An 8,844-nucleotide genomic window follows, 5' to 3' on the forward strand; every position below is an offset into this window, starting at 1 on the left:
ATAGAGACACGACATGTGTAAAGGAAATTTAGTTGGGCGAGAGTCTTCACATTGACACTGAGTTTCATGACATTGGAAGGCTATAAAATGATGGTGCACACACACGGGAAACATAGAAACACCAGAAACACAAAACAAATAAGGTTCAAATAGACAAAACAGAATCAAACAGGTGACGATCAACTGAAATAAATTATCAGAACATGTTTTGATACCACTTGTAACAGTTAATGAACTCTAGTCAAAGTTTAGATACCCATTTTTAAGCATAGCGGAATTGATTTGTGAAGGAGTTTACCAAGTTGATTAATGGTTACCAAGTTAAGCATTGAATCAACAACCATATGTTAGTAAACGATCCAGTTACGCAACGGAAAACAAAAATATTTACGACATAGATCATTACTTAGAACCAAGATCTAGGTACAAAATTATAGTTTATATATATTAAATAAGAATCAGCAGATTTTAGTTTAGAGTTTAAGAAATCATACGCTCGTTTGGAGGCTCCTTCAACTTGTCTCTGAATGTATTTTGCTACCGACCCAAGTGTAGGATCGAACCGGTGTAGTCCACACGAAGATAACCTCAAGTAACTAAAAAGGGATTTGCTAGATCTTCTTTAGCCTTGAAGAACCAAGAAGAAAATCAAGTATATTTGATTCCAAGCAAAAATGCAATCTGGCGTGGACAGTAAAAGAAAGGGGCTGGAATTTTGTTTCTTATCAATGAATGAAATGAATGAGTGTGTTAATTTATTTCACAAAGTGTGCACTTATATAGTGCAGATTATACCCTATTTCATCATGGAATGGGCTTGGGCTCCAACCCAAACACCCCTTGTTTCCAAACACCCCCTTTAAGATATTTTAATTTTAATTTATCATTATCTCAATTAAATTCAATTAATATATATATTTACAATATATATATATTAACATTTAACAATAATGATAATTTATTTATATATATGCGAACACATATTTAAACGTAATCTCACTTATTTAATTTTTCTAACAAATTAAATAAAGGCTACGACCTCAGCAAATTTAATTGCACTGTGAAATTACCAAAATACCCTTTCGCCTTAAAAGACGAAAACGCCCTTCTTTCTTCTTGCATCTTAAATTGTCTTCTATGTGTGTGACCCTTAGGCTCCTCATCATATCGGCAGTGTATAGTATTGCGATTAACACCAATTAATCGTCTCACTAATACACAGACCAAGATTGGCCCCTAGCAAGGCATCATGGCCACCCGATAGATTCGGATTCAGCAAAGTAGCTACCTGTCAACGATATGGTTACCGTACAATTCGATCCTTTCATCATACGTTATCTCGACGAGACGAAGGCATAGAAATAGTGTCAACCTTCGGTTACTCTCGATATTATTTATTCAGTTTCTGGACCAATGACCCGTATTATAAACTGGATAGAGCAACAACTCAATCCCACTGTGGCCACAGTTTTAGTGTCATTGCCATATACTGAATTGCGCCGTGAGATAACTTTCTCCCGTACCCGGGAGTGATAAATCCTCTGTCAATCCACCATAGTCTTGATACACTCCTTGATGCAGCCAATCACCACCGTATTGACAGCTCTGAAAAGAACTGCGTTAGGCTAGTGTCAAACTACACCAATCGGTGCACAAGGCGCTCCGGTGATCTCAAGTCTAAGGATCACATGCACCACCATTCGTTAGAGGATTTGTTCCATAGACACTGGGGTTACCATCCATATGGAATCCTCTGGTGGGTCAGTCCAGTGAACTTGCTGTGGTGTAATCGCCTACAACAAACACCCATGTGTTGCACCAGGTTGTCACCAAACAACCTTGACAAGTGAGATCAGTCACTGCCTTTCGACAGGGTCGTTCAACACTATGATAGCCTTACCGTATTATCTGTGCCCTTAGTTCAGAATAATACTGGGGCTACGGACGTTTCTAGAATGGCCACCATATGTGCTCATAGGGTTCTCACTATCAAGATTTGAAACACTTGATACCCTCGTCATGGTTGTACCATTCTAAGGACATATATCAATACATACAATGATGATTTACGCGATATAGTATAAAACGCCTTTTATTGATCAATGAACATTATTACAAAGAGTCAATTCTACAATAATTGATTGGCTCTAGGGCATCTACTCTAACACCATAAGCATGAAAAATAAAGAACACAAGCATATACATGGTTTGGCTAAAATCTCTCTTAGCCTACATCCATGGGAACTCGTCCAGATCGGAGCTAATCTACTAAAACATCAAACATTACAAGAAGAATCCAGAGTCAAATTTAGATACAGGAAAGTAAAACTCTGTATTCTACGATACACTAAACTTCACCCTTTGATTTCCTTAATGCTTTGTCACTCTTGGATCACTTCAAACTAGGAAGTCTTCCGGTCAAGCTTGAGCCCCTCCCAAGCTTCAAGCGCTGAATATACACTCTAACTTTAGCAATGGAAATCGTTCCAACCGCCATTCAATCAAAAATGATAAACAAACTGGTTTGAGCACAACACCATAAATGGAACCTAAACAAAGGTAAATTATCTATAGAATTTTAGAGCACACAAACAAATGAAATATCCAAGTTAGTGATGAGTGTTGGAAATGCATATATATTTAGTGATTTGGGGATGAGATTGTGAATTTATGGTTTAATTCATTATTTACGATGAAATTTTTTACATGTTTTGTTATCTTCCAAAATCATAGATTTGTGTGTGTTTTCAGGAATTCAGATGCAAAATTGATGATTCGTACGTGCATTGATGTTTAGACCATCGAGACTCATTAGAATGTGAATGAATCAAGAACATCAAGAAGAAAAAGTGGAACTTCAAGGTTGCGCTGCGGCGCAAATCAGTGCAATCCTATTTATGCCGTGGAGTAGGTTTATCGCACTGCGACATAAATCGATGCAATCCTAGTTGTACCACAGCATAAATTTATGGCGCCATGGCATATATCAGTGAAATTAATCCAGCATGTGCATCACCATGATTCATTCCACGCCATGGCGTGGATAGGATTCTATTGAAGCACAAATTATCAAGAGCTGCGTTGCAGCGCCATAAAACAGCGTCGCGACGCTGTTCAAGCAGAAGGCAAAAATTATGCATTTCCAACCTTGTTTGACTTTCCAATATTTGCTAAATTGCCATTATTTGTAAAAACTATATAAGGGCAACTAAATTCGTATTTTAGGTATTCATAAACATTCCAAACCTTATAAACATTTGGGCTAACTTGGAGAAGGGGTTTTTGAGAGGCAAGGAACTAAATCTTGATTATTTGTTGTGGATTTATGATCCAATTAATGCTTATGAGTAAGATTAAGGTTTGTTCTCTTGTAATTATGAGTAACTAAACCCTTATCTAGTGTATCTAATGTAGCCTAATTTGAATACTTTGTGGTTTTAATCTAAATAATTTGTTTAATCGATTCATTACAATCTTAGTTTTATTCATTGTTGTTTATTCAATCTTTAATCGTTATTGTTGCTTGATCATCTTTAATAATTGATTGTGTGAGTCAAGGTTGGACTATACACCCTAGCTAATCTTGAATAGCTCTTGTGAATGAATGATTTGTGTCTATACATACAATCTGACAGATATAGATTAGTTTGTGATCTTTGGGTACTCGTAATCTTAACGGGTTTTCAGTAATTAGACTAGACTATACACCCTTGCTAGTTTAATGATGAAAGCACTAGGTTAATCCCGAACACCCTACGGTAATACCTTAATTTGGTGAGTATCGACCCTAGGATTTGAATTGAGAAAACAATATTTAGATTATTGGCATAGGGTAAGATAATTACAGTGAAATTGGGTACCTAGACCTTTACCCATTTGTTTTTCACTCGTTTTATAATCGTCTTTACTTTAATTGTTAATTTTCCTTATTTCACTGTTATTTTAGAATTATTAATTAGTTGATTAATTTGGTTTACTTTATCTAATTACTGCATTGTTACTAGATTTAATTGATAACTTACAATTCTCTATGGGTCGACCCTTGCTTCTGTGCTATACTTCTTAGAGATTCGTGCACTTGTGCGGAATAGAATTTGGTCTATCAGTTAGTTCAAACAGACACAAGTAAGAAAATGATATAGGAAACTTCTTGCTCAACAATCCTTGCCAAGTCAACAGACCAAGGCTAACATATGTTGGTCCAAAAAAGGAGATTCCACCAAACTTTCGAACCACAACTAAAAGGGAAAAACTAATTCCCTCGACCACTTGTGGGTTTTAGACACCTGTAACTATGCATACTAGATAAGGAAAAATATATCAATAATAATGAAAATACACCACTTGCAAAATGAGCCAGACAAGTAGATGCTTGCATAGAAGAACGATGTTGTACATATTGATAAAGAAACAAAAATGCATAAGTCTGACATAATGTGCAAGCACAAAACAATTAGCACACATTGTAAAATAAATGCAACTCATAAGATTGACATCAGTGTGCAAACACAAAACAACTGCGCACACACTATAACATAAATGCAACAGCATAGATTGACATCAGAGTGCAATCATACAACAGTTGTGTACACACTATACACAACATGCATAAGTTTGACATTAGTGGGACAAACATACACAACTGTGCACACATCATAAGTTTGACAAAATCATCAACATGTCTGATGATATCAGAATAGTCTCATTATTTTGTTTGGCCTCAGAAATTAATTTAATTGGCTTGCATGCGTCTACTCAACTTGATCAGCAAACTAATGGTCCTTTATTAGACAATTTGCCTATACTTATTAACGAAGATCGATCATCCTGACATCTGATTTATTCCTGATATATCATTCAAGATGTTCATTTTTAAGAATATTGGTCTTTCAGTAAGGAATAAAGAAAATATGTTTGCCTGTTAAGAATAAACCTTTTTGAGATTAGATGTAGATAATTAAATATTTTTTTGCATGAATTTAGTTCTCTATATCATAACAATAATCTAAAATATTGATAAGAAATCTTTATTAGTCCCAATATTGATGATATGTTTTGTTTTCATCTATATCTTGAGCTTTGGTTTAGGATTTTTTTTTTTTTTTAATATGTAAAAATATAAATCTTTGTATAACTTAAAGTTTATAAAGAAACTATGTACCATAACTTCATACTCAAATCCATAATAAATTTATCAAATTAAGATATGCACTGATTAAGCCTAATATAGAATTTGCTAAATTTTTGATTAACAAATGGAGAAATCTGGAGAATATTCTCTTAACAAAAGAGGAAAAAAACAAGGAAGAGAGTGAGAATCTAATTTATCCTCGGATAGAAAATTCATGTTGCTCTTACTATAAGAAACATTGATCCTATTTTTGTCAAAGGAATAAAGAATATGTTTGTTTTATTATGATCTTTTTATGATCAAGATCATAGTGGGAAGCGATTTTTTGTTTATCAATTAGAACAACAGCTTTCCTAATGGAAACTACTTTTTAATTCAATATATTATACTTACAATATTTCACACAAAGTGAGGTTAAACAAATATAGAAGAGTGAAACAAAAAGTCAAACTTATTAAATCATTCTTCTATTCATTTTTTGTCACATCATTTTGTATGGAGATCTTTGTAAATTTTTTAATTAATGAATTGATATTTACACAACTAGTATATAGATATTTTTTGGGAAATTAACCACATATGTGATATAATAATGATATATAAGATTATACAAGCTTAAATATCAAAATTAGAAGTTCAATAATACTTGTATGACCATCTTATACAAATTTTCAGATCAAATTGTTGTATTTTAAACGATTGATAATTTTTAATTAAAGAATAAATTAATGAATTAAGAGGACTACATGTCAAATATGCAGGGCTACAATCAATTTTTAGGAATAGTTTACAAGGCTGACCTAGGAAAGTTAGGGGCAAGTAAAGTAATTTAATATTATCTAGGAAAATAATTAAGGGATTGTAAATATTTAATATACATATGAAAAAATATGCGAGTTGGGTCAAATCTTGAAATATACCACAAATACAGTTTATGTCAAAACATAAAAAATGCATAACTAATGAATGTTTTTTGTTTATAGGTCTGCCCGTGATAGTTTGTATTATAGCGTTGCTCTACCATTATAAATGTATGCTCCATTCCTAATTCTACTTTGAAACCAGATGCAATTTGATTGTAATGAACTTACTATTATTCTTAAATAAAATAAAATTTTTAAGAATTTATATAATATTTTTTTTATTATATTTATTCAAATTTGGTGAAGTTTTGATCGTCCAAAAAAATATTTTTGAATGTAGCAGGTTACCCTTGAAATATTGGACAATTGAGGTAATACCATGTAAAAGTGGTGGCATGGAATCTTATTGATTTTTTTAATACATGATTCAATACCTACTATCATGATCATATTGTCGTTTTTTGAAGGAATAATCCGCTATGCCTTATCAAGGAATAAATCTCTTTCAATAATGATGTAGAAATCCAGATAATTTATTCGACCATCTCAACCTATAAATTCAAGTCTGCATGTACGAAGATCATCAGTAAGACATATTTGATTAAGAAAGAGTGATCATCACGAGATGGCTCAGCGCAAGTTCAGCTCCCACACACCCTCGATGCCATTCTTCAAGAGGCAGACTCACAGATTAACAAGTCCTCCGACAATCTGATTGAGCAGGCTCCACGGTGGAATCTTCTTGAACCAAAACAAACTGGCAAGTCCCCATATATCTTATAATTGTTTTTTTGTATCATCTTCATTTTACGGATAATTAAGTTAATCAATACAACTTAGTATTACTGCGAAGTTTTCGGTTGATAAGCTTTCTGTGCGAACACCTTTGATTTATGCAAGGGGTCTCACATTGCTTGGGGAACGATGAACGTTATGGAAGTGGACTTACATGCAAGACACAAAAGATATATAATTCTACTTAACTTTTATGTAATGAAGATTTCAAGTGTGTTCAGTTGGACTTATCTATAGTTAAAAGAGTTTATTTAAAGTCATAATCAATTTTATTTTTAGGTTTGTTTGGTTGCATTTCAAAAGGTGATTGGAATTTTAAATCAACATTTTACCCTTTGAAAAATTCAAATGGAGTTCTCTCTGTAAGCTCTTTTTGCTTTTCAAAGTTTTAAAATTTAAAAATAACTTATCTTTTTACAATTTGACTTGCTTATAAACCCATTTTATAAACTCTATTCAAATAGGTGTACCAAATAACGCTTCTTCTAATTGAATTAATTTTGTTTTTGTTCATCCTGTTGAAGTGGAGGTGGCTAAACTAGTAAAGTCTGTTGCTTGATGTGAGCAAGAAATTCCTACAAAAATCTCCTCCAAGGCAAATCGAGTTTGTGTTGTCTTAATGAAGTTGAAAGATGTGAGGATTCAAAACCTCCAGTGAACTTGAAACTCACCCCCAATCAACTCCGATTGACCACAAACAGATTTGAGTATATTGCCAAGAAAACAAATGGTCAGACGTCCCCTTGGCATGTTTTCGAAATTGCGTATGACGGGGGACATGGAAATCCTTGTATGAGCACGGTTCCAGTGGAAGAAAGGGATTGTTTCGACAAAATCATCATTGCCCCTGAGGCCGCCACAAACTGAACATGAGGATAATCAACAATGGGACGTTTAACTAAAAGTTTCTAGATCGATGAAATAATTTAGTTAGCATGCGTCTCATGTTGTATTTAGCTCTCACTAGACTTTGTAATAAAAAAAATGTGAGAGTATATATGTGATAATAAACACAGCAATAATATGAGATTGCTTCAAAAAAATACCCTCACTTAGCTAGTTTTCTCCATTGATCTACTCAAATCAAGCTAGTTTTGACACATTGATAACGTGAAATCGACTTCATTAAGTATATGATGAAATTTGTTCTTGTAACTAAACTCGATTTTTCTTATCCAGAGATGCGAGTTCCCAACGTTTAAAACTCGTTGCTCTAAACAGAGTTACCAAGTCAACTAAAGTCAACATAAATAAGCTTTACGAAATCTTGGAATACTATTATCTCACCTATAGCAAGGGGTATTAGGCTTTTTACTATCATTCAAAAATTTAAATAAAATTATCATTCTAAGCAATTAACATTTGGTAAATAATAAAAAGGGTAAAATGGACTTTTTTAATTTAATGATTAAATAAAAAATTGTGACCGAATCTTGTCATTATTAAATTAAATAGGGTTATTTTTTTCATACTGTTTTGCAAAACCTTGTTGGTATTTAAAATTATCTTATCTCTCAGGGGGACGTCAGATGAAAACTCCTCATCCTTATGTGTCCAAAATTTTTTAGCTGGGGATGTTGAAAATCAGAGGATATATCGAGTTGACACAGGATCGCTATTGGATCCATATGTTGTGTTAGTACAGCGCTATGCCTAGTCGTCGCAAGCAATTGCCAATCCCATGACAATATACCAAGTAGGCAGGGAATGGATGTCGGCTCGATATACCGAGATGGTTGGGCTTTATGCCTAGCTACTATAGGTGGGTGTGATTACATGAGATTTGCTCGAAGGATGGTCTCGCTCTGATACCAATTTTAACAACCACGTATGGGTAGAGCTCACTTTAAAAACCGGTTTGTAAAGTGAGGCCACCCAAACAATTATTAACCAATATAGCAAGTTGTTACTTAGCCATGTAAGACTATTAAGATTGTTAGCATTAGTGAATAGGATAAAAGAAAAATAGCATTACACTTGCTTTTTCTGACATGTTGTGAACTAATAAATTAAAATCAACAAATCATGGTGGTTTTTTTTTTTTTTTTTTTTTTT

Source organism: Pistacia vera, unplaced genomic scaffold (genome assembly GCF_008641045.1).
Source record: "Pistacia vera cultivar Batoury unplaced genomic scaffold, PisVer_v2 Contig103, whole genome shotgun sequence".
Lineage (NCBI taxonomy): Eukaryota > Viridiplantae > Streptophyta > Magnoliopsida > Sapindales > Anacardiaceae > Pistacia > Pistacia vera.